The sequence below is a fragment of the Amblyomma americanum genome, chromosome 8 (genome assembly GCF_052857255.1).
Source record: "Amblyomma americanum isolate KBUSLIRL-KWMA chromosome 8, ASM5285725v1, whole genome shotgun sequence".
NCBI lineage: Eukaryota > Metazoa > Arthropoda > Arachnida > Ixodida > Ixodidae > Amblyomma > Amblyomma americanum.
This window is the reverse complement of record NC_135504.1, coordinates 54262855-54284722: the sequence shown is the minus strand read 5'-3', so window position 1 is coordinate 54284722 and position 21868 is coordinate 54262855. Positions and strand designations below refer to the sequence as shown.

The 21868-nt window shown below is 48.5% G+C and overlaps 6 non-coding genes across 6 annotated transcripts; all 6 read right to left on the bottom strand.

Annotated features, from left to right (window-relative positions):
- Window positions 1-8771: 8771 nt before the first annotated feature.
- On the bottom strand, window positions 8772-8843 carry TRNAC-GCA (transfer RNA cysteine (anticodon GCA)). The gene has a single exon. It is a non-coding gene; the product is annotated as a tRNA-Cys (tRNA).
- Window positions 8844-8929: 86 nt separating this feature from the next.
- TRNAC-GCA (transfer RNA cysteine (anticodon GCA)) lies at window positions 8930-9001 on the bottom strand. The gene has a single exon. It is a non-coding gene; the product is annotated as a tRNA-Cys (tRNA).
- Window positions 9002-9088: 87 nt separating this feature from the next.
- On the bottom strand, window positions 9089-9160 carry TRNAC-GCA (transfer RNA cysteine (anticodon GCA)). Its single transcript has one exon. It is a non-coding gene; the product is annotated as a tRNA-Cys (tRNA).
- Window positions 9161-9248: 88 nt separating this feature from the next.
- On the bottom strand, window positions 9249-9320 carry TRNAC-GCA (transfer RNA cysteine (anticodon GCA)). Its single transcript has one exon. It is a non-coding gene; the product is annotated as a tRNA-Cys (tRNA).
- Window positions 9321-9408: 88 nt separating this feature from the next.
- On the bottom strand, window positions 9409-9480 carry TRNAC-GCA (transfer RNA cysteine (anticodon GCA)). The gene has a single exon. It is a non-coding gene; the product is annotated as a tRNA-Cys (tRNA).
- An 88-nt stretch (window positions 9481-9568) lies between these two features.
- On the bottom strand, window positions 9569-9640 carry TRNAC-GCA (transfer RNA cysteine (anticodon GCA)). Its single transcript has one exon. It is a non-coding gene; the product is annotated as a tRNA-Cys (tRNA).
- Between the last annotated feature and the right edge of the window lie 12228 nt (window positions 9641-21868).

The window sequence follows — 21868 nt, the reverse complement described above, 5'->3', positions numbered from 1 at the left end:
CTCGGCCGCTCCTCCTCGCCGGTTGTGGCATGTGAGGTGTCATGCGACTGGATCTTTCGCTTGGCAGTCACGTCCGCCGCTGCGCTGGCTGCTGCTCGGCCGCTCCTCCTCGCCTGTTGTGGCATGTGAGGTGTCATGTGACTGGATCTTTCGCTTGGCAGTCACGTCCGCCGCTGCGCTGGCTGCTGCTCGGCCACTCCTCCTCGCCGGTTGTGGCATGTGAGGTGTCATGTGACTGGATCTTTCGCTTGGCAGTCACGTCCACCGCTGCACTGGCTGCTGCTCGGCCACTCCTCCTCGCCGGTTGTGGCATGTGAGGTGTCATGTGACTGGATCTTTCGCTTGGCAGTCACGTCCACCGCTGCACTGGCTGCTGCTCGGCCACTCCTCCTCGCCGGTTGTGGCATGTGAGGTGTCATGTGACTGGATCTTTCGCTTGGCAGTCACGTCCGCCGCTGCGCTGGCTGCTGCTCGGCCACTCCTCCTCGCCAGTTATGGCATGTGAGGTGTCATGTGACTGGATCTTTCGCTTGGCAGTCACGTCCACCGCTGCACTGGCTGCTGCTCGGCCGCTCCTCCTCGCCGGTTGTGGCATGTGAGGTGTCATGTGACTGGATCTTTCGCTTGGCAGTCACGTCCGCCGCTGCGCTGGCTGCTGCTCGGCCCCTCCTCCTCGCCGGTTGTGGCATGTGAGGTGTCATGTGACTGGATCTTTCGCTTGGCAGTCACGTCCACCGCTGCACTGGCTGCTGCTCGGCCACTCCTCCTCGCCAGTTATGGCATGTGAGGTGTCATGTGACTGGATCTTTCGCTTGGCAGTCACGTCCACCGCTGCACTGGCTGCTGCTCGGCCACTCCTCCTCGCCGGTTGTGGCATGTGAGGTGTCATGTGACTGGATCTTTCGCTTGGCAGTCACGTCCGCCGCTGCGCTGGCTGCTGCTCGGCCACTCCTCCTCGCCAGTTATGGAATGTGAGGTGTCATGTGACTGGATCTTTCGCTTGGCAGTCACGTCCACCGCTGCACTGGCTGCTGCTCGGCCGCTCCTCCTCGCCGGTTGTGGCATGTGAGGTGTCATGTGACTGGATCTTTCGCTTGGCAGTCACGTCCGCCACTGCGCTGGCTGCTGCTCGGCCCCTCCTCCTCGCCGGTTGTGGCATGTGAGGTGTCATGTGACTGGATCTTTCGCTTGGCAGTCACGTCCGCCGCTGCGCTGGCTGCTGCTCGGCCACTCCTCGTCGCCAGTTATGGCATGTGAGGTGTCATGTGACTGGATCTTTCGCTTGGCAGTCACGTCCACCGCTGCACTGGCTGCTTCTCGGCCACTCCTCCTCGCCGGTTGTGGCATGTGAGGTGTCATGTGACTGGATCTTTCGCTTGGCAGTCACGTCCGCCGCTGCGCTGGCTGCTGCTCGGCCACTCCTCCTCGCCAGTTATGGCATGTGAGGTGTCATGTGACTGGATCTTTCGCTTGGCAGTCACGTCCACCGCTGCACTGGCTGCTGCTCGGCCACTCCTCCTCGCCGGTTGTGGCATGTGAGGTGTCATGTGACTGGATCTTTCGCTTGGCAGTCACGTCCGCCGCTGCGCTGGCTGCTGCTCGGCCACTCCTCCTCGCCAGTTATGGCATGTGAGGTGTCATGTGACTGGATCTTTCGCTTGGCAGTCACGTCCACCGCTGCACTGGCTGCTGCTCGGCCGCTCCTCCTCGCCGGTTGTGGCATGTGAGGTGTCATGTGACTGGATCTTTCGCTTGGCAGTCACGTCCGCCGCTGCGCTGGCTGCTGCTCGGCCCCTCCTCCTCGCCGGTTGTGGCATGTGAGGTGTCATGTGACTGGATCTTTCGCTTGGCAGTCACGTCCACCGCTGCACTGGCTGCTGCTCGGCCACTCCTCCTCGCCAGTTATGGCATGTGAGGTGTCATGTGACTGGATCTTTCGCTTGGCAGTCACGTCCACCGCTGCACTGGCTGCTGCTCGGCCACTCCTCCTCGCCGGTTGTGGCATGTGAGGTGTCATGTGACTGGATCTTTCGCTTGGCAGTCACGTCCGCCGCTGCGCTGGCTGCTGCTCGGCCACTCCTCCTCGCCAGTTATGGAATGTGAGGTGTCATGTGACTGGATCTTTCGCTTGGCAGTCACGTCCACCGCTGCACTGGCTGCTGCTCGGCCGCTCCTCCTCGCCGGTTGTGGCATGTGAGGTGTCATGTGACTGGATCTTTCGCTTGGCAGTCACGTCCGCCACTGCGCTGGCTGCTGCTCGGCCCCTCCTCCTCGCCGGTTGTGGCATGTGAGGTGTCATGTGACTGGATCTTTCGCTTGGCAGTCACGTCCGCCGCTGCGCTGGCTGCTGCTCGGCCACTCCTCCTCGCCAGTTATGGCATGTGAGGTGTCATGTGACTGGATCTTTCGCTTGGCAGTCACGTCCACCGCTGCACTGGCTGCTGCTCGGCCGCTCCTCCTCGCCGGTTGTGGCATGTGAGGTGTCATGTGACTGGATCTTTCGCTTGGCAGTCACGTCCGCCGCTGCGCTGGCTGCTGCTCGGCCCCTCCTCCTCGCCGGTTGTGGCATGTGAGGTGTCATGTGACTGGATCTTTCGCTTGGCAGTCACGTCCACCGCTGCACTGGCTGCTGCTCGGCCACTCCTCCTCGCCAGTTATGGCATGTGAGGTGTCATGTGACTGGATCTTTCGCTTGGCAGTCACGTCCACCGCTGCACTGGCTGCTGCTCGGCCACTCCTCCTCGCCGGTTGTGGCATGTGAGGTGTCATGTGACTGGATCTTTCGCTTGGCAGTCACGTCCGCCGCTGCGCTGGCTGCTGCTCGGCCACTCCTCCTCGCCAGTTATGGCATGTGAGGTGTCATGTGACTGGATCTTTCGCTTGGCAGTCACGTCCACCGCTGCACTGGCTGCTGCTCGGCCACTCCTCCTCGCCGGTTGTGGCATGTGAGGTGTCATGTGACTGGATCTTTCGCTTGGCAGTCACGTCCACCGCTGCACTGGCTGCTGCTCGGCCACTCCTCCTCGCCAGTTATGGCATGTGAGGTGTCATGTGACTGGATCTTTCGCTTGGCAGTCACGTCCACCGCTGCACTGGCTGCTGCTCGGCCGCTCCTCCTCGCCGGTTGTGGCATGTGAGGTGTCATGTGACTGGATCTTTCGCTTGGCAGTCACGTCCGCCGCTGCGCTGGCTGCTGCTCGGCCGCTCCTCCTCGCCGGTTGTGGCATGTGAGGTGTCATGTGACTGGATCTTTCGCTTGGCAGTCACGTCCGCCGCTGCGCTGGCTGCTGCTCGGCCCCTCCTCCTCGCCGGTTGTGGCATGTGAGGTGTCATGTGACTGGATCTTTCGCTTGGCAGTCACGTCCGCCGCTGCGCTGGCTGCTGCTCGGCCACTCCTCCTCGCCAGTTATGGCATGTGAGGTGTCATGTGACTGGATTTTTCGCTTGGCAGTCACGTCCACCGCTGCACTGGCTGCTGCTCGGCCGCTCCTCCTCGCCGGTTGTGCCATGTGAGGTGTCATGTGACTGGATCTTTCGCTTGGCAGTCACGTCCACCGCTGCACTGGCTGCTGCTCGGCCGCTCCTCCTCGCCGGTTGTGGCATGTGAGGTGTCATGTGACTAGATCTTTCGCTTTGCAGTCACGTCCGCCGCTGCGCTGGCTGCTGCTCGGCCGCTCCTCCTTGCCGGTTGTGGCATGTGAGGTGTCATGTGACTGGATCTTTCGCTTGGCAGTCACGTCCGCCGCTGCGCTGGCTGCTGCTCGGCCACTCCTCCTCGCCAGTTATGGCATGTGAGGTGTCATGTGACTGGATCTTTCGCTTGGCAGTCACGTCCACCGCTGCACTGGCTGCTGCTCGGCCGCTCCACCTCGCCGGTTGTGGCATGTGAGGTGTCATGTGACTGGATCTTTCGCTTTGCAGTCACGTCCACCGCTGCACTGGCTGCTGCTCGGCCGCTCCTCATCGCCGGTTGTGGCATGTGAGGTGTCAAATGACTGGATCCTTCGCTTGGCAGTCACGTCCGCCGCTGCACTGGCTGCTGCTCGGCCGCTCCTCCTCGCCGGTTGTGGCAAGTGAGGTGTCATGTGACTGGATCTTTCGCTTGGCAGTCACGTCCCCAGCTTCGCCGAGCGCCGCTCTGGGCGCTCGCTCTTGTACTTGTGAAAAGTGATGCGTCACATGGCTTGCTTTCGCTGAAATATTTTGCTCTCGCTGAACTCTTGAAACAATAATGAGAAGTCAAAGCTAAAGCCCGCAGGTAAGTACTAGTAAGATACAGCTGTTGTATACTTTTCTCTTGAGTGAAATTGATAAACTGCCATTCATGATCTGAGGGTACCTGCCATAAGCGCTCCGCCCCATTCTTATCCTTCTAGTTATTTCCCTCTCATGATGCTAGTCAGCGATCACTACCTGCCCCAAGTAGATATATTCCTTTACCACTTCCAGCCCCTCGCTACCAATTGTGAACTGCTGTTCCCATGATAGGCTTTTGGACATTACTTTGGTTTTCTGCATGTTAAATTTTAGATCCACCGATCTGCTTTGCCTAACTCATTGATCATGCTTTGCAGTGCACCTCCTGAGCGACTCAACAAGGCAATGTCATCAGCGAATAGCAGATTATTTAGGTACTGTCCATAAACTCTCATCCCCAACTCTTCCCTATTCAGTCCTGAGAATACCTCCTGTAAACAGGCGGTGAATAGCATTGGCGATATCATGTCTCCTTGCCTGACGCCCTTCCTTATTGGGATTTTGTTGCTGATTTTATGGAGGAGTATGGTAGCTGTGCAGTTGCTATAGATATCGTCCAGTATTTTCACATAAGGCTCTTTACACCCTGACTCCGCAATGCCTGCATGATTGTCGAGGTTTCCACTGAGTCTAATGCTTTATCTATCACATGATAGATATTGTGAATATGATCTATTGTGGAATATTATTTTAAAGAAAGCCTGCCAGATCATTTGGTTGACTGAAGTCTAATGTTGCCCTGACTCTATTCGCGATTACCTTATTAAATACCTTGTAGGCAATGGACAGTAAGCAGATCGACCTGATCGGGGCGTGAAGGCTAACGAAAACTGTTCAACTCAAGTTTAGGACAACGCAGTGAGCTATGGAGAGAGAAATGATAGGTGTAGCGGTAAGAGACCGGAAGCGGGCAGAGTTTGTGAGGGAACAAACGTGTGCTAGTGACATCCTAGTCGAAATCAAGAGGAAGGAATGGGCTTGGGCAGGGCATGTAATGCGAAAGCAAGATAACCGCCGGTCCTTAGGGGTAACGGAGTGTATTCCAAGAGGAGGCAAGCATAGCAGGGGGTGGTGGAAGGTTAGGTGGGCGGATGAGATTAAGAAGACTGCGGGGATGCTGCGGCCGCAGTTGGCAAAGGATAGGGTTAATTGGAGAAACATGGGAGAGGCCTTTGTCCAGAATTGGGCGTAGTCAGGTTGATGATAATGGTGCTTATGAAAGTTGCACGATGTAAACAGGGATGGCTTATTGTGTGTGTAATCCCACGTATTTCGTTTCATCCCCATTTTCACTGCGCCCTTTTATTACTCTGCAACAGTCACAGTCTACCATGGATGGATGGATGGGTACGGCTGAACCCTTTAAATCGGGTGGTGGGTCAAGGCACCTAGCAATGACCAACGATGTCCTAGTGGCGCCACCTACTGTACATAAATTGAGCTGCTCTCTGCAAACAGTAACCTTGGTAAGTGCCGCTAGAAATGGCATGTTGTGCTAAAAATAATATTGGCAGTGGCTTAACTTGGCTAACCCCGGAATTTAATGAAAGGCAAGCACGCTTGTTAAGCGCCTGAGGCTCGTCCATGGCTACTCCGCTACACGCTCGCGACCGCCGTTCTATAGATACCCACACGACCGCCTGGCTTTGACGCATGGTCTTAGACCTCCATCGGATGTCATCGCAGTGGCTTCGCATCACCCCATCGGATGTTCTCAAGGTCAAAGGTCGACTAAAGGTCATGGGTTCGACACCATAACTGTATCACATATGGTCCTACACGGCTATCCTTGGTTGGGCTGAAGGTCGTTCAAGGTCTTTGTGCTGTCTACGCGAAGACTGCTTTACTTAACGTAGTGAAGCTTTTCGCTTCAAAAACACCCCGAAGGGGGCACCCGGGTTTGAACCGGGGACCTCTCGATCTGCAGTCGAGCTCAAGGTAATGTTCCTCGAATGCACTCGAAATTCCAGTTTGATCACTCAGGATCTGCCCTTTGTATTCGATAACTGAGATCTCGTTCGAGCGCACGTATCGCTTTTCATCTGAGAGCGCGCGTTTTGTTGGCGTTTCGCCAGTAAGCCATTTCTCCGTGCGTGCTCTTATCGCTGCCCCGGTGTACTTCTGAGCATCTAAAGCTTCTAGCCTAACTTTGACGCCCTTTTATATCATGCATGCACATGCCCGAGGTTTGTTCCACTTCGCGCCCTAAATTCGCCAGAAGCTCTCGCAGTTGCTTTTCTTTTTTTCCCCGTACTTTATTATGCCTGAACGCTCAATGGCATGAATTTTCACCTCCTGCTTAAAGCGTTCCCAAGATTCAATACATCCTGCTCCACTATTAATAAACATATCCATGCTTTCCTGAACTTTTCTTAAAAATACGTCGTCTTCTACAAGCCTTGAGTTTAGCTTCCACATATCCCAGTTCATTTTTGTTTACGCTGCTTCCTTCCTCCCAAAGTTACCGTAACTAGGCAGTGGTCACTAAAGGACACTTGCTTCACTTCATACTGCTCACAGGAAGGCGACAACTCCGGCGATACATATATTCTGTCGAGTCGTGCGTGGCTACTTCCTTGAAAATGCGTAAAATGCACATGTTTATGACTGACTTTTCGCCAGGTCCATTACGTCCCCTAAGCTGCACTCGTTCAGGACACTCTTCAACAAATCAGCACTTAGTCCTTTTACATTGTTTCCATTTGAACGATCTTTAAGGTCCAAAACACAATTGAAATCACCCAATAATATGAGCACTCGACTGCACTCAAGGAACGAACCTAACTGTTCAAAAAATCCGCGGCGTTCCTTTTGTATCGTATAGGAGCATACAGGACAACAACCCTCACCGCGAGTGTTTCGGATGTGAAGTCACACACGATAAACCGCCCCCTTGCACAAGTTATCATTTGTTCCTCTACTATGCCTATGTTTTTCCTCAGGAAAAGACAGCATCCCACCGACAAACCAGCCGCATGGCTTACACAAACATTGAATCGTGACCGAAAACCGAGCACCATGTTATCTGTTTGCTGGTCATCCTCAACTTTTGTTTCTTGAATAGCCGCGATATCTAGATCTACCTCGCCGAACAGTCGGTTCAACTGCACTTCCTTACGCTTCGAGGCAAGTCCTCGTACGTTCAGAGTGCAAACATTTAGCGGTTTCTGCAAGTAAGCCATAGCGTACACACCGCAAACAAACAACAGTGCTTATAACGCTCACTGCTTCGGTCTCTCGTCGCTTGCTCGTGACGAGGACCGCGACAAGGCTAACTTGCCTTTCTTGGCTCGCTCCCCTCTCCAATGCATTTCTAACCGACGAATCTCTTGTCCGTAGCCGGTGCCTTTTCGTAGTCACGAGGTCGCTTAATGGAAGCGACTGCCGCATCCATCGGCGCCACGGAGTCGTGGTCGCCTGTAGTGCCCTCCTTCGTTGGCTCTTGCGGCGCAGCATCATCCACCTTCTCTCCAGTCGTTTCTGCAGCGGGGTCACCTTGTGACTTCTCGTTGCCAGCAGGCAGCTCCGGCTGCTGGAAAGCAGGGCCGTCGCTTAGTCCTGAAGGGCACTGGGCTCCATCGTTCTCCTGTTCCTCTTGGTCCATAAGCAGCTCACTTCCGTCGTCTTGCGGCGGAGCAGTACCCGTGGCCACACGTGCGTACGTGCGGAGGCATCCTTTCCGTTCGTGTCCAAAGGACCGACACAAGCTGCACCTCAACGTGCGGCAGTCGCGTCGAATATGTCCCGTCCTCTTGCACCAAGGGCATATTGGAGGACGTCCAGGCTCACCACTAACACTTGCCCTCCGTAAAACTTGAACATGTGGGGTAAATCATCGATATAGAGCCCCTCCTTCAGAACCATGCGCACCAGCCGGGTTGTCGACTCGGCGTCTTCGAAACCCGGACTGTTCCACTGCTCACGAGTGACATCTGTCACTTCTCCGAACTCTTCAAAAGCCTCTGCACAGACTCATTCGACACATAGAAGGGCACCCAGTGCACCCTGAAGACCCACTCACGTTTGTTGGGTTCAATGTCTGCACAATAGCGTTTTTTCCCTTCCGGTGCTCCTTCTGTGAGCAGTCGTTCCTTCGCTTCCGCAGTTTTCAGCTTCAACATCCAAACATGCGACATTTGAAAGGGCCCAATGCCAGCTACGAAGGGTAGAACACCGGCAGTTTCCAATGGCTCGCGAAAATCCTGTATGCGATAAGGCCGCCCGGCAATATCGCAGTGAAGGAAAACCGCAGTCTTCATCGCGTCTCCCGTAGGCAGCGTAGGTAAAACTAAGCGATAGCCCACTGGTGTTCGTCGCTCACTGAAACCTCGGCCAGGCATGACCGAGAACGAAGCGCGCTCAGAGCTTCCCATCACACGTCCGTACGCTGCGGCGGCCGGAAGCGGAATGACCACTGAGCTATACCCCCGGAGCGGTAATTGTTGTGTTTATTGCCTTGGTGGAGAGGGCATCTACAGATGTCACGCTAAGCGAAAAAAAAAGAAGAGCACCGAAGGGGGCAGCCGGGTTTGAGCCGGGGACCTCTCGATCTGCAGTCGAATGCTCTACCACTGAGCTATACCCCCGGAGCGGAAACAGTTGTGTTTATTGCCTTGGTGGCGAGTGTATCTACAGATGTCACGCTAAGCGAAAAAAAAAAGAGGAGCACCGAAGGGGGCACCCGGGTTTGAACCGGGGACCTCTCGATCTGCAGTCGAATGCTCTACCACTGAGCTATACCCCCGGAGCGGAAATAGTTGTGTTTATTATCTTGGTGGAGAGTGTATCTACTGATGTCGCGCTAAGCGAAAAAAAATAAGATGAGCACCGAAGGGGGCACCCGGGTTTGAACCGGGGACCTCTCGATCTGCAGTCGAATGCTCTACCACTGAGCTATACCCCCGGAGCAGAAATAGTCGTGTTTATTATCTTGGTGGAGAGTGCATCTACAGATGTCGCGCTAAGCGAAAAAAAGAAAAGATGACCAACGAAGGTGGCACCCGGGTTTGAACCGGGGACCTCTCGATCTGCAGTCGAATGCTCTACCACTGAGCTATACCCCCGGAGCGGAAATAGTCGTGTTTATTATCTTGGTGGAGAGTGCATCTACAGATGTCGCGCTAAGCGAAAAAAAGAAAAGATAACCAACGAAGGCGGCACCCGGGTTTGAGCCGGGGACCTCTCGATCTGCAGTCGAATGCTCTACCACTGAGCTATACCCCCGGAGCGGAAATAGTCGTGTTTATTATCTTGGTGGAGAGTGCATCTACAAATGTCGCGCTAAGCGAAAAAAAGAAAAGATGACCAACGAAGGCGGCACCCGGGTTTGAACCGGGGACCTCTCGATCTGCAGTCGAATGCTCTACCACTGAGCTATACCCCCCCCCCCCTTTTTTTTTTCTTTATTGCCTGGCTTTGACTCATAACATTTACACAAAAACACTGAACAAAAAACACACAAAACGCTATGTACATACGACACTGTCGTGGTCAGCCATCATGAGTCTGGCTTCGTCATACTAAAATTCACGAAGCATGCAGAGCGGCTCTAGCCTCGAGAGCCACTCGGGAGGCTCCGCAGCTGCTTTCTGGATGGCCAGAAAGCAGTCCATTCTTTCCCGAAAATAAATTCGGGCAGGTCGTGCGTCTTTGTCTGAGCTATACCCCCGAGCCGGAGTCGGCGATCTTCACTTCCGTGGTGTAGAATGTGGCTAATGGAGAATGTGGCTTCAAATTGCTGCAAAAGATGACATTGCTCTTATTCTCTGATTGTATCCACAGTTTTTTTGCTTTATCAATTTCATTTGTTACTTTATGCCAGACATGTCAATGGATGGCTGTATTGAAAGCGATGCACTCACTGAAAAGCTTAGTATTTTCCAACCATGTTTCGCTCTTTTTAGTGCAATTTACGAATCATTCCAAACAAACAGGATGACTTAATTCCCAGATGAAAATGGAATTTCCATTTCCAGCTGGAAATGCACTTTTCCAGCTGGAAATACCATTTTCCAGCTGGAAAACCAGAATTTCCAGCTGGAAATGTTCCAGCTGCAAAAATTCCAGCTGGAAATAGAATTTTCCAGCTAGAAAACAAGAATTTCCAGCTGGAGAAATTCCAGCTGGAAATGCCATTTTCCAGATGGAAAACATCAAATTCCAGCTGGAAACTTCTCTAGCTGGTAAACTTCCAGCTGGAAAACATCAAGTTCCAGTTGGAAACTTTTCTGGCTGGAAATGACATTTTCCAGCTGGAAAACAACAAAATCCGGATACAAGAAGGAAGTAACCTACCCAGCTAACTCTCTTTCTAGCTGAAGCAAGGAATGTTAATATATTCTGGGATTTCTCCAAACAGGTACAGTACCTGGTCAAGGATAGAATTCTCACGAATCCAGCCAGAAAACTATCTTTCAATGAACTGCACGACTTCTTCCAGAGAGTTAGAGAGGCAAGCATAATATGTATACGAAGCTGACAACCTTATTTGCGAATTTGTGACTCAATAAGTGATACAGCACCACTATTCAGGCTTTTATACATAATGTCACTATAAGGCAATATAAAGAATTCCAGATTTAAACACATAAAAAGATACACATGCACATTTGGCTCCAGAATGTGGTAAAACTGTTTATGCAGTCGATCACAACAGTATGCACTGAACATGTCTAACACTTTCGTAGTACAGAAGTAAACTGTTAAGCAAACATCAGCACTACAAATGCATTCGAACCAGTACAGCAAGCTTTGATATGATTAAAAAGTTTGTGAGCTTGACCTATGGCTATTCATACAATGGGTATTAGAATTAGCTCGTTAATATGGCAAGCTTTTTTCTCGGACTATCTGAAAGAAAGATAAGCTAACTCTCGTAATGAAATGGCCAGTAACACAGCGATAACACATTCAGGAAAAGAACTTCGCGTCTTCATACTGAACATTACTTTATAAAATGAAACGGTGGTTACAAAAAAAAAGCTATTTTGCACCTCTAACTTTGCTATAAGCAGGTTCAAGTATTATTTGCATGAATGTTGCACAAACTCAGTATGGTAGAGCATGTGGGACGTTTAATGCCCTGAAGTGTCATCTGGGGTATGAAAGACAATGTAGTGAACAGAGTGGGGCTAGACTGAAATGCAGCTGTAGTGGTCATGATTCATTCCAACCTTGGGCTCAGCAGCTCGAATGCAAAATCACTGTGGTAGGTGCTGGCTCAGTGGTTGGTGTGCTCTGCTATTATTATGAAGTCAACACTAAGAGTTAGGCTGCATGCAGCTACATCAGCATTTCGGCAGCAATGAGATGTAAAAAGACTGATGCACTGCAGTTTCAGTAAGCCTAAATAACCCCATGTAGTCAAAGTGATCAAGAACTGTCCACTGCTAGATAAAAAGTTATTTGCTAACCGTACACAGTGTGTGTTTACATATATCTGTGCAAGTGCTGCAGTTCCCGATAACAAAGTCATTCATATTTTTATCCGGAGTTGGCAAGCAGTAGGAAGAACCGATTATGAGTGCTGGTTTTCTGAGAATTCATAGTGAATTTTTTTTTGTTTTAAGAGTTCCTCTACTTAATCTCAGATTACGCTTTGAATCCTGCGGCTGCCAAATTTCAGTAAATTAATTTGAAAAACTTTCCACAACGTAATTTGGCATTCCTAGATTTATGTGTGCCAATACCCTGGCCCATTCACAAATATAGCAAATTACCGCAGCGGTGGCTTAGTCGTTTGAGCATCCGCCTCGCATGCAGGAGGTGCAGGGTTTGATCCCCAGTGCCGCCGAGTACCCACCGGTGATACAGTGAGTACAAGCTTTCCCCTGTCCTAGTGCTCAGCTCCCTTAGGGTGACAGGCTTGGGAAATGGGTGTTTGACCCCACCTTAAGAAAAAGAGGAAAAAAAAACCCTCGTGTCATGGTGCTTTTTGGCCATAGATGCCCTTGTGCCATAAAAAATCATCACCATCATCACAAATGTAGCAAAAGACCCCATCGCGGTGGCGCAACGTTTAGAGCACTTGGCTGCTGAGCTTGAGGACGTGTTTTCGATCGTGGCTGTGACGGCCGCGTTTTGATGAAGATGAAATGCGAGAGGCGAGTGTGCTATGCGATGTCAGTACATATTAAAGAATCCCAGGTGGTCGGAATTAATCCAGAGTCCTCCACTACTTTGGTGTCCCTCATAGCCGATGTTGCTTTGGGCTGCCACTACCAAAAAAAGCAAAAGGCAAAAAAGCAAAAGACAATAAAAAGCAATCTTCCTGCTGGCTACATAAACTATTTACTAAATCACAGAAGTACTCCCTGTTCTCAATTAAAAACTAAATGCAAGGATGTGTATTTTCGTTAATTTTTACTAGCCTTTGTTGTCCTAGCTTCCTTGCAACCTTGATGTGGCTGCAAGGAGCTGTACATTGCGTGTCATAAATATGTGACAGCACATAGAAGCTGTCTTCACCAGATGAATCTTTAAAATGAATTATTCTTTGCACTTTCACATATGTCCCATCTTGAAAAGTCAGTGCGGCATTATCAATTCTTTTATGCCTGGTATACTGTTCGCAAGCAATTGTGGCACCACTTACTCTGACTCTCTTATATTCAACAGCTGTGCCGCGTTGCAAAAGTGCATGCTCTGCACAAAACTGCCGTTCAAGCCTCTCAGGCTTTCCCAGTGGTACAAGTGCGGAAGCACTAAATTCATTTCCTTTTTCAGAGAGCATCTCCAGTGCTTCATCACTAGCCAATGCCTTTAAAGCAAAAAAGCTGCTTTGAAGAAGAAGCTTTGTGACAATCTGCAGGGCAACTCCATTAGCTGACGTGACCAGCTTAAGGAGTCGCCCCGAGTTTGTTTCGAACGTAAAACAAGAATGTGCCCAGAGTGGGCCAAAAAGAATAACTGATTTCGGAATGTGCAAAATCTGGTGCTCATTGTACGTCATATTCCAATCCCCATACAAAAACAGTACCCCCACAACAAATTGTGTTAACAGTCTTGTGCTGTTATTAACATCGGCATCTGACACAGAATCTTTGAGGAGAATGTACACGCCAGAAACAAGAAGACTCCAATGCTCCAAGTTGGTATGGTTCAAAACATCAGTTAGACATGGGATGCTGTAATATAGCAGCCAGTTTTGCCACTCTGAAGCTTTCCAAAATTTCCTTAAGGACAGTGACCTGGGCTGGCGGTTTATGCACTCTGGCATCCTGAGTGAGCACAGCCTACCGTCAATGAGTGCCAGTGAAGATGGCCTGCCACAATAAAAATCGGCTTCCGTTTGGGAAAGCCAGAGCTCCGTCATGTGGCGTGCAACGCCCAGAAGCACACAATGCATGTAGTCGGGGCACCATGCCCAGGTGGGGTTAAAACCAGGCAGATTTATGAGAGGCGTTGGGCCCTTAACTCCCCGGACTATAGTCTCACGGTGGCAGGCAGCCTGCATGTCGGAGATCGTTTAGTCATCATTTCGATCCGGAAACGGCTCGTTCAATGTGTACTTCACAGTACCTGTAGAACAGATAACCAACAGATGCATGAAACGCACACTTGCATACACATAAAAAATATATATTATGTTTACTGACTACAAACACTGCGACTATAAACTCGATGTTCCATAATTCGCACAAACTTTTACGTTCCATAATTCCCACAAAATTTTACATGTGATTGAAAAAAACTTTTATTCAATGCAATGCATTATATTTCAATACTGTTGCCTTCTTTCTTAAACATCACTTGCCTTTTGCTTATATTATTTTAGACACGAAACCGAGTTTGTTCATTCTCTCACGTGGACAAATATACACTACCACTCAGGCGTAGCTGATTGAACATATGAGCCCTAACAAGGTGACCATTATGCAGTCAGTGACTTGTGGCGTACTTTCTTGTAGACTCTAAGCAAACGGCTACTCAGGCTCTGCTTGAGGTATTAAGCTTGTCATCACAGGTACTACGTGCTTGCTTTAGTGTTGTTTCAAGCATAAACAGCTTACCATAAACAGAATTAATGACATAACAGGACCATGGCCACGGTACCTAGTTGCACCCAGCTTAAATTGAGACTTTTTGTCAATTCCCTTAAATGTATATATATATAAAGCTAAACTGAAGGAACGGCTGAGTGAAGCAATGCTGGTATTGTAAATTCCTATAATTGTGGCTCACTGATGTTAAACGAAACTTGTTCCTTGCAGTGCATGCTATGTACTAACTCAGGCAAGGCCCATGTTAGTTACGCTAACCTGTGAACTTTCCCCAGATGAAACTTTCTCCGATGCCTTAAAACTGATCTCTTTAAATTTTTCATTTCACACTATCAGACAAGCATAAATAACTGCAGAGAGTAATACACTGGTGATTACTAAAACAAGGAAAAGATGTCCAGTATAGCAGTGACAAACTGCAAATACTCACCGTCTACATTGGTTCCAGGATGGTAGCACCCGCTGCAGCCGTAGTATCCATTGAACTGGATAACATGCTGCATGGCTGCTCGTGCTGGGGCATCAGCACAGCAACATATACAGAACACCTGCAATAATAAAGACCCTAATTGTTTTAATAGGCTAACGAAACATTTCTCGCACAGTAATCCTCAAGTTTGGTTTGGTTTGGTTTATGGTGGTTTAACGTCCCAAAGCGACTCAGGCTATGAGAGACGCCGTAGTGAAGGCCTCCGGAAATTTCGACCACCTGAGATTCTTTAACGTGCACTGACATCGCACAGCACACGGGCCTCTAGAATTTCGCCTACATTGAAATTCGACCCCCGCGGCCGGGATCGAACCCGTGTCTTTCGGGCCAGCATCCGAGCGCCATAACTACTCAGCCACCGCGGCGGCTAATCCTCAAGTATGGTTGCACCAAGGCCTGCTTGTGTGTTAACAAGAACCCGTTTTATGGAAGGTACCTTTCATAATATTGGGGTACGTACGTATGGCAAGTCTTTATATTAATGGTACTCGGCTGATAATAACCATAAAACAAACATGCTTTAGATATTATGCAAAAATGCAGTATCATCATTTTTCTTTGACTTTAACCTCAACTCTGTTTCCTCCAACTCCAGTACCAGACAATGCAGCTGTTGGTGTCAGCACCACCCTTCACAAAGGCTTCGGAGACCACAATACAATAATCATATGGGACTCCAAAAAGGAGTGACCATATTTGATAATTACGGTTATATACCTTTGAGTGCACAGGCTTGCCATCATAGATCCATGTGATCCCCTGGGAGTTGAGCTTCTCCAAGTGGGAGACGTATGCCTACATCAGCAACGTCATGTTGGGGTGCTCCTTGCCATACCAAAGTAATGGCATCATTACATTGTTCCAAAGAAGCAATGGCGGCAGTTCATTCAACGTCACTTGCACAGGCCAGATACTGAATTTCGATGATTTGAACACTGGACTTCCGTCGGAGTTCAAAGTCAGTGTTAGGTCGTACTTGCTCATGCCGACCTTGCTACGCACTGAGCGGTACTGGTGGCCATCGGTAGGTAATGCCACTCATAGTATCGCTGTCACCAGGTGCTCGCCTTAAGGTGGTCATGACAGCATGGCTTGTTGTCTTACTTGATAATACAGAAGAAAGCTGCTTTTGCAGAGGCAGGCTCACAAAAAAACTCCCATTGCGCATGAGGTCGTGCCCGATATACGATTTCTGACACATGGTGCACTGAACTTGGAGCCGTCTGCGTTCTTCCGCACTACCATTTGACTCGACCAGCAGCGACATGCAATAGGTGCAGTAAAAATGGAATAGAATGTCGGTCATTTCTATGCCACAGAATTTTTTGAATAGATATTTACTTTCAGGAAATGCTTTTTCCCCAAGAGATTGTTTATCAATTTCTGGACTGCCTCAATAGCTGTCCACGACAGCCCATGTCTAATGGCAACATCCAGCAACATCATGAATGCATCATCTCGAGTGAGGGTTGCACCATCAAAGAACGGGGCGCTCAACTCCTCGGCATCAAAAAGTTGACTCGGCCCGACATTCGGGTGCACTGAGTGATCGTTTAGTGAGTCTCGTTGGTGCTGTGGTGTTGGAGACAACACCGGCGACGTGCCCGCTTCGTCGGGTGTTTGGAAAAGCGAACACCACTCACTAAGAGAGTCATCATCATTGGTGAAATCAGGCGAAGAAGGCCCACTTCTCTGGTCATTGTGCAGCTGGTCCTGTGAAGTCGACGGCTCGTCGGAGGTTTGCAAAAGCGACCTCCACTCACTAGACGAGTCGTCACTGGTAAATTCGGATGAAGAAGGCACGCTTCTCTCGTCATAGTGTAGCGGGTCCTGCGAGGTCGACGGTGCTGTAGCTGAAATCCCCAAACGCTCAGGCGACGAAGGCACGCTATGGTCGTGCGGCAGGTCCCGCGAAGTCGACGCCACTGCAGCCTTTCTTGAATGCTCAGTAACTGTTTGCGGAGCACCTGTGTTCAAGCGCCATTTAGTTACTTTAGGCACTCTGCTGTTTGAGTCCGGATCAAGATAATTCTTGCGCCTCTTTCGTGGAGCCATTATCTGTGAAAATTTGCGCACCGACTAGTGCACAGCAGTTTTGTACTTGCTGCGACCATTTGCAAAGCGCGCACGCAAAGACATGAAAGGTGCGCAGAACACCATTTTTTTTAATGAACTCAAGCACCTTGTAGTTTTTCTTTTTAAATTTTATCCGCATATTTATTAAAAATTTGTCAATAAAATAATTTGCACTGCACTTTTCATTTTGATGAAATTGCCGCGGCAGCCGCAGCCACAGCGCACCTATATATAGGAAGCCCTAGGCTTGCGCTGTTCTTTCTTCTTTGTTTCAAGCGTTTTTGTCGTTTTCGCGGCATTCGCGGTTTTTAGGTAAAGCTAGATTTAATTATATCTGCGACATGTACGCGTTGGTGCGCTTTGTGGAGGATACTACGGATAGCCGTCTGCACGTAATAAGAGCTGACGCCATCATCGATTTCACACCTGAACATGTCGGTGATTTCGACAACAAAAAATCATATAAGGCTTACTGGGATGACCTCGAGGACAATGAAGACAGCGGGGAGTACGTTGTACAGATCATAAAACTTGCAAGTAAGTAAACAGTAAAGTGTGCATTGTGGGCACGTCTGCCCTTGCCGCGATCGCTGCGAAAGCATGCACGCTGTCTTGCACTAAGCAAGCCGCGCCGCACGGATCTTTTCCGCAGCTTTCAGCATGCATGCATGCAGAAATCGCTTGTAACCAGGTGGTGCCGAAGGCTGCAGCAGTTGGAGCCTTGTAACTCTGCACTTCGGCTGCTGGGAGCTCAATGACAGCTGTTGCGCATGCAGGCCTGCTATGCGGAATTTCATTGTCGTACAACTACAGGGCCTTCGCATCTTGTCTCGCCTCTTATTGGGTACCGCAGTTTCCTTTCGTTCGTGTTGTATTTTAAATGTGAATGCGCTGTGGGTTAATTAGTATTCGCGCATTTTGGACATTATGTATGTACTATACTTTAGGCATGTCTTATTGCTAAATTCATTGGTAAAGGAGCGTGACATGTTTTATAGCAATTCGGTGCTTTTAAGCAGTTGTTACGTGCTCTTTGCACACTTTTAACTCCTTGCAGAATCAAGAAAACAAATGGGCGATGAGGTCGCTCAGAAAAGGGTTCATGTTCCTCGCATACATAAATCAGACTTAGAAAATGAGGATGATGAGTTGTCTGCTGTCAAGAGGACTGCTAAACAGGTGATCTCCTTCTTATAACAACTCTCACTTTTGCTTTAGTAAAGTGAATAGCAGCCTTTTTGTGCACTTGGCCTTACATAAACTTTTACTGTGTACTCTACCACTCTGTTAACACTTTGCTGCATGCGGGATGCAAAGAAGCAACGAGAAACCCAAGCGAAGACAAAACAGCAACAGTATAGAGCAGTACTGCAAAATATACAATGCATTCATTGAAAAATAATGCTGCTGCTGCTGGTACCTCGAAATCAGGCACAAAGGTGAGGCTACATAGAGGATCTTGTAAAATTTTGCAGCAGCAGGCAACGGCTGATGCTGACAAATTCAGCATTATTCTGTTTTCCTATGGTTTCTAAATTGATGGCCTAGGTTTTTGAATTTTTTGTACTGGATATAGCCGGTACAAAAAGTAGGCACATTAACCCGTATATGCATACATAGTGCCGTGCACGTACCTGTTTTTATTTGTGCTGTAACTGTAAATGTTTGTCATGTAAAAGTAGGGAATTTTCCTCTGGGCAGAGCTTCCACACTCGCCGGAGCAGCACTGCTCACTGGTTGAGGCCATGGTAGCTGCGTGATACTTGAAATACTATAACCATTAGCCAACTGTTGGGCCATGTGTAGAAGTGATTATTTGGCTTAGGTGTTCATGACGAGAGAATGTAGTGATTGAGCAAGCTTATGTATGCTTGTCGGAACGTGTTTCAGAGCCCCTTTAATGTGAGGTAGATAGCTATAGTAGGCTTTTAGTACTTCATAGTAAGGCTTTCCGGTGCCGAGAGTGGTTTACAAATGGCATGACTACATCTGAAGTGAAGAAGAGCTATAGATGTCCCACACTTCCAAGTTTTTGCTGCATACTCTTTGATTACTGTAATAAAAATGATGGCTTGCAGGCTAGAGTGAAAAATACCAGAGCCATGTAAGCTAGCTGATATGAGACAATGCTTGTTTGGGTCTGTATACAAAAGCTTTCATTATTGGCAGAACAAGAAGAGGTGCGAGGACCTGGACACTTCAGATTCTGATGAGAGTCTAGTGTCGTCAACAGACCTGAAGAACGCTAAAAAGGAAGTGAAGTTTTGGAAGGCGAAATGTAAAAGCCAATCTGAACACATTGTCTCCTTAAACAGGCACATAGCCTTCCTGGAGAAAAAAATTGAGAGACAGCTGGATTCAGGTTAGCCATTCACCTTCAATCCTCCGAGTTGTGCCAATCTGTATGCATATATAAATAAAAAAAACATCTTTTTTTCCAGTCCAGCAAACGCTACACAAGTTAGCAGATGGACAGCAAGGTAAGTCCGTAGCAGAACCTAGAATTTGTACAACCAGTGTATTATTGCTTTCTTGAAAGCCTGCAGTTACATGGAGTGGTAGAGTACACAGTAAAAGTTTATGTAAGGCCAAGTGCCATCCACTGCAAGTGTCATGCCAACGCTCCCGCACCGTCACTTTTTCCGCATCCTTTTTTCTTCGCACTGCTAAAGACTGGAATGGCCTTCCCCACGACGTTGATGCCATCACCTGCCAATCAAGTTTTGTGAACAATTTAAATATGCATTTCATAAATATCATGTAAGCAACCATATTCAACCCATATTTGTACTCCCACCCCTTATGTAACACCCCCAAAGTGGGGTCTTTAAGGTAATAAAGTGAAGTGAAGTGAAGTGAAGTGCTACGTCTGCTATTTGTGTGCTTCAAACTCTTGCAGGAATGGTGGCTACAGCTGCGGCAGCTCCTACAGAAACAGTACCTATGCCGAGTCTTGAGCCCAGCATGGAAAATGAAATTGCGCCAGACATGAGCTGTAAGAATGCGAGCTTTTTATTTAGGTCGCAGCGTGCTGTCATTGTATGTAAAGTTTTTGTGTACAGACACTTCATGAAACATTAGAGCGGTTTGTGCCTTTTTATCTTTGTGAGCAGTGTCTCCACACAGTACATCTGAACTGGTATGCTTGCAGGTGGTGATGTGGATGTGCCAGATGCAGGAGTATCACACACACCAGTGGAGACAGAAAGCTCTGCACAAACTTCAGAAAACAGGCAATGTAAGTATATTACGTGTACTACTTACGATGCAGTATGTTAAATACATCCAACGCTGAATTTGGCACACTGCAACACTGAGCATTAGATGTGTATGTCATGTCTAGGAACTATTCAACTTTGCCCTCATTTTCTGTATATTAGTAACTAATTTTTTCTAATGTTACAGCTGCCAGCACAACCAATGATGGTGGGAGTCCAGAATTTTCGCTGTGCCCTGACGGACGTGTGAGTACATGATTACCATGAATGGAGAGAACTATTATTTCCTAGCAGACCCTTTGCAGGCAAAAAGACAGATTTTCTGTTCAAATGCTGCACAAATAATGCTTGCTTAAAAACTGAGGTCTGGCTTCGAGTACCTGTGGTTTGCCAAAGCTATTCTTTCTTGCATTTCTCTTCTCCTTTGTAGTTCCACCTCTGCAACAGCATATTTATTACTAAAGAGCAGGCTCAGAAAGTTTTCAAAAATAAAAAAACCAACCATTATGGTGCGAGATGTGGCGCAAGCCATTTGGGGGCTGGACACACTCGCAAATAGGAGTGTGAGTGGACGGCTGGCACCAACAAAGGTGGGCAGCACCAAAGAGCCAGCGAAGCAGTTGACTCCAGAGAAGGTGGATGCTGTATATGGTAAGCTTGTTTTAAAGTCTCTTGCTTTAGTAATATGGAATTCTTGACCACTTGCATTATTTGTGGCACCATGCTGTTTTTACTTTCAGGTTGCCTGGCTCACTGGGGCAAGGAAAATAACGTTGACATTACTTCCGTAAAACAGAGTGTCATGCGGACACTCAGCGAGAAAATCCAAGACACTAAGCGGAAGCTGGTGAAGCTGCTATAAATATGAGTGCGTGCATCAAGCAGAAGCGGGTCAAGTTACCGAACGAATCATGCAATATATATTTCTAACCTTCTGCCAGTGTCTCTCGTTTTATCTGCATGAAAGCTGTTGGTGAAAACCAGTCATTTCCAACTTCATTGCTTGAAACTGGCTTGGAACTACCAACCTTCAGCTAAAAATGACATGTTTTCTAACTGGAAAGCATGCGATTTCTGTTTCCAGCTGGAAGCCCACTTCCAGCTGGAAATCTATTTCCAGCTGGATTATGGAACCTGGAAATGTCTCCAGCTAGAAAATTTCTAGGTTCCATAATCCAGATGGAAATGGCAATCATTTTCCTGTAAGTTGGTTAGTTATTTTGATGAACTACAAGCAAATTTTGATGCGTTGTTGTTTTCTGAGACATGGCTAGGCATAAAAGATTCCTGGCCCCAAATTAGAAAATACTCGTGCATACGGTCGGATAGAAGTAGTAAAGGTGGTGGTGTTGCTGTTTACCTGCGGCGCCAGTTCGCAGGTGAGATAACTGATGATTTACTGATTCAGATTGTTATATTGAATTCTTGGGGATTGATGCAAAAAATTTCATACTTGTGGTTGTGCACAGACCGCCAACTGGCTACAAGCGACGTTTCTTGGCTAAGTTCGAGGTGGTTCTGGAATACTGTAAATACTATCAAAAACCACCCTTTATCATGGGTGATATTAACATTAGTACATTGTCTGAAGACATCTATTCACGTGACTTCAACAATCTTGTTGTATCGTACGGATGCGAAAACACTATACCAGGACCAACTCGAATCACCCCCAGTTGCTCTACATTCATTGACGTTTGTGACATCAACCATAACACTTCAGAGTTAATTTCTGGCACGCTCTCGTGTGACGTCAGTGATCGCCTACCTCTTTTTTTTCGCCACGCATCGCCTATCCGATGAGGCTCATATTTACAATTGTTTTC